General features: G+C 37.4%; 1 pseudogene; it reads right to left on the bottom strand.

Moving 5' to 3' along the window:
- Positions 1-9,886: 9,886 nt before the first annotated feature.
- LOC150001946 (elongation factor 1-alpha 1 pseudogene) lies at positions 9,887-11,296 on the bottom strand (annotated as a pseudogene).
- Positions 11,297-11,572: the final 276 nt, after the last annotated feature.

The following is an 11,572-nucleotide window of genomic DNA, read 5'->3' as shown; positions in this document are numbered from 1 at the left end:
CATTCCCTTCTGGCTTGTAGTGTTTCTGTTGAGAAATCAGTCGCTAGCCTTATCGGAACTCCCTTGTATGTTATTTGCTGCTTTTCTCTTGCTGCTTTTAGGATTCTCTCTTTGTCTTTGAATGTTGCCATTTAAATTATGTGCCTTGGAGTGGGTTTTTTGGGATTCCTCTTCCGTGGGACTCTGTGTGCTTCTTGAACTTGCATAACTTTTTCTCTCATCAGGTTGGGAAATTTTTCTGTCATTACGTCTCCTATCAGCTTTTCTATTCTTTGTTCCTCTTCTTTTCCCTTTTTAGTTCTGATGATTTGGATATTATTTTCCCTCATGCTATCCTGCAATTCCCTTTCATCTTCTTCATACTTGTTCAATCTTTTTTCATTTTGTTGTATTGTTTGGGAATTATTTTCTACATTGTCCTCTAACTCACTTATCTGATCCTCTGCTTTGTTTAGCCTGTTTTTGATTGATTCTACGGTGTTTTTTTAGTTCAGAGATAGTGTTCTTCATTTCTTCCTGGTTCTTATTAATAGTTTCTATGTTCTTTTTTATGCTGGTGTAGTTCACCATAAGTTCCCTGTGATTTTCTTGGAGCTGTTGGTAACTTCCCTGGATGTTGTCATAGTTGTTTTTGAGGTTGTCGAGTATATTGAGCTTCTTCACCACCATTGTTTTGAATTCCATGTCTGACATTTAGGCTATGTATATTCCATCTACCTCTCTTTCTGGGGATTCCTCTTTTCTTTTCATTGAGAGGTTGTTTCTCCATCTTACCATGTTGGATTCTTCTTCTTTTTTTTTTTTATTTTTTATTTTTTTTTATTTTTTTATTTGTCTGCTTTGACTTCCCACCTTTGTGGTATGAGATTATTTATAGGAGATCTGGGGGTTTTGGTGGTGCAGTCTCTTTGCTCTCCTTAGCCTAATGTTCTTGGGTTACCCTTTATGTCATTTGTTTATGCTCTCTGGTTATATTTCAGATGCTCTTTGGTAGGATCTTCCCTCTGGCTAGTTGATTGAGAGTCACTCTATTCATTTTGTCTTGAGTTATTTTGTGGAGATGCTGTTAAAAACATAAACACACAGCCCAGGCAGGAGACTCACACTCTCAAAAATATCCCCCACCCTCTATCCGCTATCATCAGCAAATGAGCCACTATTAATATATATGTAGAGAGATTAGGGCTTTTATACTATAGGAAGAATAGATAAGAGTTGTTTTTAAAGAGGAAAAATATGATTTTTGAGAGAGGGGATGATAGATTAATAATAGTAGCAAGTAGTGTCGAGACTATGCAAGATAATAGGTAATATTTACATTGTATGTTAATAATAATAAAAGAAAAAGAGGGAAAATGCGGAATATAGTAAGAAAGTGGAATTGTATAGTATTAGATTTATATAGTAGTTATATTCTATTTATTTAGAGTGAAAGGGAAGCTAAACTAGACAGACAAACAAACAAAAATTAAAGAGGAAGGATGAGAAGGAGAAATGTTGTGAAACAAATTAAAGAGATAGTTTAAATTTTTTTAATGTAAAAATTAAAATTAAAAATACTGTATTTAAAAAAAATTAAAATAAAATAAAATACAAATAAAAAACTAAAATAGAAATAAAAAATTTTTAAAAATACAAAAGGAAAGTTTTTACTCAGTTCAGCCTTTGTGTGTTGTCTTCTTTTTCTGGATCCACAGCTGGTCTAATGAGGCGGACCAGAGCTTCCTGATCCTTGCAGCAACGGTGTGTGCCCGCAGTGGCCAGTGTGTTCCTTTGGCGCCTGTGGGAGCCGGCGGGGGTGTTTGTGCGCTCTCAAGGTCACCTGCGCACTAGCCTCAGGCCTGCCAAGCTGCGCACCGGGAGCTGGTCTCTCTTCCCTTGGTGCGGGGCCTCGGACACTTGTGCACAGTGGAAGTGAGCGTCTGTGAGTCACCGCTGCCCGTGGTTCCAGCGCAGAAGCCGCCCGCTGTTCCCGCACCCGCCTGGGCGGGCATGAGCAGACCCCGCGCAACTGGTATGCGCTTTGACCTGGCGCCCACTGGGACTGGCCAGGGGTGTCTGCACATGGTCTTCTGCGTGCCCAGTGGCCCCTCCCTGTGCCCATTGGGGCACAGATCTTATGTCTGTTGGGGTGTGTCCAAGAGACACCTGGACATACGGCCCCGCGCACCTGGACCAGTGAATGAGGGCACTTCCCTGTGCGCGCCCGTGCAACCCAAGCGGAAGGTTGGAGAGTCACAGTTTTCATTTCAATGGTCATAGTTTTGATCCTCCTTCTTCTAAACAAGACCCTTTAACATCTCATATAACAGTGGTTTGGATCTAATGAACTCCTTCAGTTTTATTTTGTCCTAGAAGCACTTTCTCTGCCCTTCTATTCTGAATGACAGTTTTGCTGGATAGAGTATTCATGGTTGTAGTTTTTTTTGATTTTCATTACTTTGAATATTTCTTGCCAGTCCCTTCTTGCCTGTAGGGTCTCCCTTGAGAAGTCAGCTGATAGTCTAATTGGGACCCCTTTATACATTCTTTTCTTCTTTCTTGCTGCTTTTAAGATTCTCTATCTTTAACTTTTGACAATTTGATTATAATGTGTCTTGGAATGGTTCTCCCTGGGTCCAGTTTTTCTGGAACTCTCTGTGCTTCCTGGACCACTAAGTCTATTTCCTTCCCCAAGTTAGGGAAGTTCTGCTTCATTATTTTTTCACAGAATTTTTAAATTTCTAGTTCTTTTTCTTCGCCCTGTGTCAATCCTATAATCTGAATGTTCTAGCTCTTATAGCTGTCCCAGAGGTTTCTGATCCTCTACTCACTTTCTTTTCTTTTTGTTTCCTCTTTCTGCACTGGTTGACTGTTTGTTTCTTCTCTATGTTCTGGTTTGTTGATTTGATCTCTGGGTTTTATTTCCTCACCACTTGTCTCATATGTGTTTTTGTTCTTTTCAGTATGAGTGGTTTTCTTTCCTTCCCTGTCCTGTTCCAAATCTTTTGTTAATTCTGTAAGCCACCTTATAACAATAGCTCTGAACTGAGCCTCTGACAGGTTTCTTATTTGTTCATCTGTCAGGTTCTTCTTCTGCTGCTTGGTGAGCTGCATCAGTGGGATTTCAATCATTGTCTCCTTCATTTTGACAGATTTGTGTTTTGCTTTGCTTTCTGGGCAGGCTGTAGGGGGCAGAGCCCCATGTTCTCATTACTACCTGGCGACTGGTGGTGATCCCGACCTTTTTTGCTGCGCTGAGGCGCTTTGTGTGGGGGCGGGGGTTCAAGATGGATTCCTGCCATTGTTCTCTGCTGGGAGACTGGGATCCGTCCTCCTACCCTCTGGGCCTCATCGTCCAATGTAAAGGTGGGTATGCCTTTCCCCACGTTGGGGTCATGAGCTGCTGGGGCTTGACTGCAGCTGAGATTGCTCCCCCTGCTGCTCTCTCCACTGCTACTGCAAAGAGTCCCACCCAACCTTTCTGTTCTGGTTCCAATTTTGCCCCTCCTACCCATCCAGGTGAGCACTGCTGGTTTATAACTTCATATGCTGGGCTTCCATATAGTTTTATTTTCTTGAATTTCTTGTTATCTTTTGTTTTGAGGTAGTTGTATTCCTTTCTAGTTATAGAGGGAGACTGAGTGTGTCCATCTAAGCCTCCATCTTGGCCGGAAGTCCCCCAGGGGTATCTCTATTAGTTGAGTTTAGGTATACATATACCCAATGTTAATATCTGATATTTCTACTTGCAACTCACATGTATTTTATATGTCCCATTGACATTAGACATGCAAGGACTCTAAGGTTTGAGGCTGACTTCTTTCAAAAACTCTTTCTTATCTTTCACTCTTATACTCACTGAAAAGCATCATTATTCTCTTTGTCAGATAAACCAAAATATGGTGTCATCTTCTCACCTCTTTAAAGATATTAATTATACCTTCATGTTATCAGTTCTTAACCCATACTTGGTCTTTAAACCTTCTTTATTTTTTATGCAGTTTCTAGTGATCCTTTTATACTGCATGCATGTCACTAACTTAAATTGAATTTGAACTCTTTACTACCTAGAAGAGTATATCTGTACTATTTCCTTTTCTCTTATCATGGCATACATAGAATACATATATATGAAATCTTGGGGTAAATGGATGAGATTACTCGTCTAGAGTGAGATCTCTGGGAGCTTCTATTGCACCTTCATCCCCCAAGAGCTGAGTTGTTCATGGACTGTGTACATGTAACAGATTCAACGTATCAGTTGAACTTGGTACACTGTTTAGGAAACTTTGGCTTAGAAAATACAAAGTCAGAATATTTTAACATGTCATACAAAGTTCTCCCAGGACCTAGTCTTTGCCTTCCCTTCCAACCTTATATCAAACCTCATTATTTTTCTGCTCCTTCTCTTACCATGGTTTTGTTCCTTCCCCTCCCTAATCCATAGTTGTATATGTATAAGTATATATGATATATTATATATGTGTATAAGTACATGATATATATGTGTGTTGTGTGAATCTTTCACTATCTATATCTACACCTGTACCTCTCTAGCTATTATAAATTTTTATCATAGAATGTGTCAATTTTTTCTTTATTCTCCTGGCCTCTGCTTTCTCATGTCCTCCCCATTTTTAATGTATAATACATGTTAAATATCTTTTCAAATTTAATTCGAGTTGTCTCTACTAAAAAGTCTTTTCACCTCCCTCGATATAATTGATCTTTTCTTTTGTATATCCATTGGTCCTTGTTAACACTTTTATAACACTTCACTGCTTTTTAAATTAACATATTCTCCCTGTATAAGGCTACACACTAACAAAAGTCAGGAGCCACGTATCCAGTATATATTTACAAGAGTGTCTGATTCATAACAGATAACGTATAAGTATTTTTCAAATATTGTTTATTGACTTAAACACATACTTTGGGAAAATGTTTAGAAAAAGTTGTTAATCATATTTATAGATCTTACTGACAGAAAAAATTTCAAATTTCCTCTGCTTAAGACCTTATCATTAATTAAAAATATCCCCCCCCAATTTTTTCCCAAATGTATCCCCTGACTATATTACTCTGTGGGCTGTGGCTCATTTAAAAGACAATGCTTTATAAATTCAGGCCATTAACCTCTCATCAGATGCATTAGAGAATATGTTCTCCCATTCTGTGGGTTGTCTTTTTATTTTGTGGATGTTTTCCTTTGCTCTGCAAAAACTTTTTAGTTTGATGTAATCCTGTTTGTTTTCTTTTGGTTCCCTTGCCTGGGGAGATATATCTGATAAAATAATGTTAATGGTGCTGCCTGTTTCCTTCTAAGATTTTTTTTTATGGTTTTGTTTCTCATATTTAAGTTTTTAATCCATTTTGAATTTATTCTTGTATGTGGTGTAAGAAGGTAGTCTGTTTTCATTTTTCTGCATGTACCTCTCCAATTTTCCCAATACCATTTATTGAATAAGCTATCTTTAGACCATTGTATGTGCTTGCTTCCTCTGTTGAATATCAATTGACTGTAAAGGTGTGTGTTTATTTCTGGGCTGTCTATTCCATTCCATTGATCTATGCATCTGTTTTATGCCAGCACCATGCTGTTTTGATTACTATGGCCTTATAATATAGTTTGATATTAGGTAGAGTGATTTCTCCAACTTTGTTCTTCTTTCTCAGGATTTCTGTTGTTCTCTGCAGTCTTTTGTGGTTCCATATAAATTTTTGAAATATTTGTTCTAGTTCTGTGAAACATGTCATTGGTATCTTGATGGAAATTGCATTGAATCTATAGATTGCTTTGGGTAGTATGAGCATTTTGATGATGTTAATTCTTCCTATTCATGAACACGGTATGTGCTTCCACATATTTGTACCTTCTTCAATTTCTTTCTTTCATGTCTTATAATTTTCTGAGTACAAATCTTTTATATCCTTAGTTAGGTTTATTCATCTCAGTATTGTATTCTTTTTGGAGCAATTGTGAATGGGATTGTTCTCCTAATTCCTTTTTCTGTTAGTTCGTTATTGGCATATACAAATGCAACTGATTTCTGGATATTAATTTTGTATTCTGCTACTTTGCTAAATTCATTTATCAGTTATAGCAGTTTCTTAGTGGAATCTTTGGGTTCTCTATGTACGGCATCATGTCATCTGCAAATAATGACAATTTTACTTCTTCCTTTCCAATTTGGATGCCTTTTATCTCTTTTTCTTGTATGATTGCTGTGGCCAGGACTTCCAGTACTATGGTGAATAAGTGAAGTGAAAGTGGACAACCCTATCTTGTTCCCATGGTTGTAATTTTTACCTGCCAAGATATAGAAGCTGCCCAAGTGTCCATTGGTAGATGAGTGGCTAAAACAACTATGGAACATTTACACAATGGAATACTACTCAGTCATAAAAAAGTAAAAAATTTTACTCTTTGTGACAGTATGGATGGACCTAGAGAACATTATGCTAATTGAAATAAGCCAGTCAGAGAAAGAAAAATACTATCATGATTTCATTAATATGTAATCTAATAAACAAACTGAACTAAACACAAAATAAGGAGAGACTCATAGATAGAGAGCAAAACAGTTATTGAGGATGGGTGAGCTGGGGGTGGATAGATTGAGCAAAAGGAAAAAGGACTTATGAACATGGACAACAGTGTGATGATTGCAGGGAAGGAATAAAGGGCTATAGGGGACTAAATGGTAATGGAAAAAAATACAACAAAATGTATGAAAGGAAAAGTAAAATCTGAAGTAAAAAAAAAACCAAATGTTACATTTGAAATAATTTTTGTATCATTTGGCCTTTACCACTCTGGTTATAGACATAGCTTTAAAATGTAAGGCTTTGAATCAGTTGTCTCTTGCATACACAAACAGATGCTCAATTTGCTTAAAGATCTGTATATCTCTGGTATTTGGTATTCATTGAACACCATGAATTTTACTGTTGACAATTGAAAAAATTATTTAGCAGTGCTTTAAAATCTTCAGCCCACCCCAAGAATGACAATGACTTTGGAAATAAGAGCAAATGGAAGAAGAATTTGATGAGCCACAAAATATCTGCATATTGAGTTAATTAACTTTTATAAAATACATGGGAGCAAGTAATTTTCTACCCCCCTTTCCACATTCTTTTTATAGTTTCCAATGCATTGACTACATTCTAAATGTGACCTCTCATTAACACAAGGATGTTTATATCTCTAAAGAACAGGAAAGTTTGTTCTGACAAGGTAGAAACACCTCTCATAGATTTGTGATTCTCATAAGTAATCTACCATTAAAGAAATTTATTGCTGGAGGGAAAATGACTATCAAAACTTAAAATGCACCTCCCTTTAATCTAGCAGCTGCACTTTATCAAAAACATTGTTTTTACTATCAAGAGTTGGAAAATAAATGTCCAATAGGGGACTAATTAAATATGCATTATGGCATATTCACTTTTATATAAACCAATATGGAAATATCATAATAATGCTATGTTATGATATTTGGTGAATAAAACAGGTACAAAAGAGTGTGCATAAAGTGCTGTGGTTTATATTAAAAAGCAGAGTTTGTATGTATAGTTTGTAAAGGCATAATATTTCTTTAGAAAGACACACAGAACCTGGTCAAAAGCATTGGCTCCGAGGAGAGGGGCCTGGTAACCAGGGAAGGGAAAAGAGATTAAAAATCACCTTTTACTGTTTATATATGTTATCTTTTGAATATCATATGAAGTACATTTATTTCCATTGAACAAACAAACAAGCCAACAAACAGGAATGTATTTCACAGAAACCATGTACTTATTTCAAAAAGAATGAAATTCATATATCTATAACCAGATCTTAACTAGTCAGGTTTGATAAGCTACATAGAGATTTGGTGGCAAAATATTAGGATGACAGAATTTATCTGTGAATGATTACTAATCAAGAGTCTATGTTCTTGTGTAAGCAGGATGTACATATTGTTTAAAAGTCTACCATAGTTTTATCAATTCTGTAAACTTGGAATATATTTATTTATATTTATATTTATTTGTATATATATGGTTTTCTTCCCAAACTAGATGGTATCTTTAAGTTAGTGACTTTATTTTTATTTTTAAATGCATTAAATACCTAGCATAGTTTTTTATATATGCATTTATTGATTGGCAAGAAAGAGATTAGCAATGGGCACAGCATCTAGCTGTGTGGGATCAAAATGTAGTGGTTTATTTCAACGCCTGCAAATAAACACTTTACATCTGCCACCTTCTTTAGCAATTAAGTGTCTTTGAGAGGTATTAGCTCTTAATTGGATTTATTGAGTGTACTCCTCAAATAGACCTCTATATATATTCATAAAACTATGAAATAAAGGTAGAATAGTTGCTGATTGTAATAAAAGTCCTCTAGAGGTTAGCTATAAAGGCAGCTGGTGATATAATCTGGCATGTATATCCTACTGCTACTTATCTAGTTTAGAAAGGGAAATGAGCTTAATGTTCCTCTTACTGGCATGCTTATCTTTCTTAACATATTGTCTTTACTCTTCATCCTATATAGCTTTTTAAAATGGTATATTGGATATTTTGAAAAGCCTCAGTAAGTGCTCATTGAAGGAATTAATGTGTACAGACTACTTCCCTTGTGATTTAAGGTTCAAACAAGCCCTTTTGGGCACACTCTAAAGGGATTGATCTGGATTGTTTGGCATGAGGATTTTTTGTTTATGACAATAAAGGGAGAAGACTTCAGTGCCAGAGGGGCTCAGGTAAGATGGAAGAGAAAAGGAGGAAGTGAAGGAGACAGTGCACTGTGAGTCTATAGCCAAAACTTCTATGGGAGGAGGGATGGGCACAAAAGAAGAATGACCTATTTCCAGGAAGAACACATGAAATGACAGATCTACAACACTGTGAGAAAGTTGGTGTCCCTTGGCTCCCCTGGCCCTTTCTAGGGAAAATTCCAAGGGGAAGAAATGTGGTGAGGCAGCAGTGATTTCTTAAAGAATTAGAATTGTTTAGAACATATGTTATTCATGAGAATCCCAGAAGTAATGACGAAAATCTGTATGGTTGAATTTTAGTTGATGGGTTGACAGGAGTGAAATGAAGCATTACCATCACTCTATCTCCATCAAAATCATAAGTTGGACATTTATAAATAAGTGTAGTTAAGGCATACTCAAACATATGAATGAATTCAGTTAAAATATAGCACCACGGGCTTATATTCATAACATATTAACTATTTTTTCTGAATAAAAAATATTAGCCTGTTATTTTGGCATAAAATCAGGCTAGGTTTCCTGTTGTATAATCAAGTGTTAAAACTCCTGATAAATAAATTAATTAATTTATTTCAATTACAGTTGAAATTCAGTATTGTTTTATAATAGTTTCAGCTGTACAACATAATGGATAGACATTTGTATAGTTTACAAAGTGATTCCCCCAATATCCACCTGTCTTCATACATAGTTATTATAATATTATTGACTATGTACTTTACATCCCCATGACTATTTTGTAACTACCAACTTTTACTTCTTTTTTTTCTCATTAAACTTTGTTTAAATGGTTCTCAAAAATTCTGTGACAGATTTTGGTCAAGTTGTTTCTACTAAAAAGTACTGATTTTAAAAACTAATAACTTAAATGCCACACACACACACACACACACACACACACACACACACACACACACACACACACACACACACACACACACACACACACACACACACACACACACACACACACACACACACACACACACACACACACAAAATGGTCCACAAAATTCTCCTTTCCTTCTGAAGGTTTTACGATGCATTGTAATCATTAACCAGTCCTTTACTATTAAACTTAAATGGCCAGTTGAGACAAACAGTTCTGAGACTGTTCTTCCACCACTGGGGTGGCAGGTGTTGGAGATAATATTCATTTAGCCTTCTGAGCTTTCGGGGCAGACTTAGTGACTTTGCCAGCTCCAGCTGTCTTCTTGTCCACTGCTTTGATGACATCCACAGCAACTGTCTGTCTCATGTCACAAACAGCAAAGTGGCCCAGAGGAGGATAGTCAGAGAAGCTCTCAACACACATGGGCTTGCCAGGAACCATATCAACGATGGCAGCATCACCAGATTTCAAAAACTTTGGGCCATCTTCCAGCTTTTTCCCAGAACGACGATCGATCTCCTCCTTCAGCTCAGCAAATTTGCAAACAATATGGGTTGTGTGACAATCCAGAACAGGAGCATGTCCAGCACTGATTTGGCCTGGATGGTTCAGGATAATCACCTGAGCTGTGAAGCCAGCTGCTTCCATTGGTGAATCATTTTTGCTGTCACCAGCCACATTGCCACGACGAACATCTTTGACAGACACATTCTTGACATTGAAGCCCACATTGTCCCCAGGAAGAGCTTCACTCAAAGCTTCATGGTGCATTTCAACAGACTTTACTTCAGTTGTAACATTGACTGGAGCAAAGGTGACCACCATGCTGGGTTTGAGAACACCAGTCCCCACTCGACCCACAGGGACAGTACAAATATCACCAATTTTATAGACATCCTGGAGGGGCAGACGCAGAGGCTTGTCAGTTGGATGAGTTGGTGGCAGGGTGCAATCCAGACCTTCAAGTAGTGTGATTCCACTGGCGTTGCCATCTTTACGGGTGACTTTCCATCCCTTGAACCAAGGCATGTTAGCACTTGGCTCCAGCATGTTGTCGCCATTCAAACCAGAAATTGGCATGAATGCTACTGTGTCAGGGTTGTAGCCAATTTTCTTAATGTAGGTGCTGACTTTTTAAACAATTTCCTTGTATCTCTTCTGGCTGTAGGGTAGCTCAGTGGAATCCATTTTGTTAACACCAACAATTAGCTGTTTCACACCCAGTGTGTAAGCCAGAAGGGCATGCTCATGGGTCTGCCCATTCTTGGAGATACCTGCTTCAAATTCACCAACACCAGCAGCAACAATCAGGACAGCACAGTCAGCCCGAGATGTGCCTGTAATCATGTTTTTTATAAAGTCTGTGTCCTGGGGCATTGATGATGGTCACATAATACTTGCTGGTCTCAAATTTCCACAGGGAGATATCAATGGTGATACCATGCTCACATTCAACTTTAAGTTTATCCAAGACCCAGGCACAGTTGAAGGAGCCCTTGCCCATCTCAGCGGCCTCCTTCTCAAATTTTTCAATGATTCTTCTGTCGATCCCACCACATTTGTAGATCAGATGACCAGTAGTGGTAGACTTGCCAAAATCTACATGTCCAATGACCACAATATTGATGTGAGTCTTTTCCTTTCCCATTTTGGCTTTGATTTAGTAATGGTGGTTTTTGCAACACCTGTGTTCTGGCAGCAAACCCGCTGCAAAAAAACCAAAAAACAAAAAAAACCCAATTTTTACTTCTTAATCCCTTCATCTCTTTCACCCAGTGTCAACTCCCCTCCAATCTGGCAGTCATCAATTTGTTCTCTGTATCTATGAGGCTGTTTTTGTTTTGTTTATTTATTTATTTTATTGTTTAGATTCCACATATAAGTAAAAATCATATGGTATTTGTCTTTCTCTAACTTATTTCAC

The sequence above is a fragment of the Furipterus horrens genome, unplaced genomic scaffold (assembly GCF_987537825.1).
Source record: "Furipterus horrens unplaced genomic scaffold, mFurHor1.1.pri manual_scaffold_9, whole genome shotgun sequence".
Classification (NCBI taxonomy): Eukaryota; Metazoa; Chordata; class Mammalia; order Chiroptera; family Furipteridae; genus Furipterus; species Furipterus horrens.
This window is presented reverse-complemented; position numbering and strand designations above follow the sequence as displayed.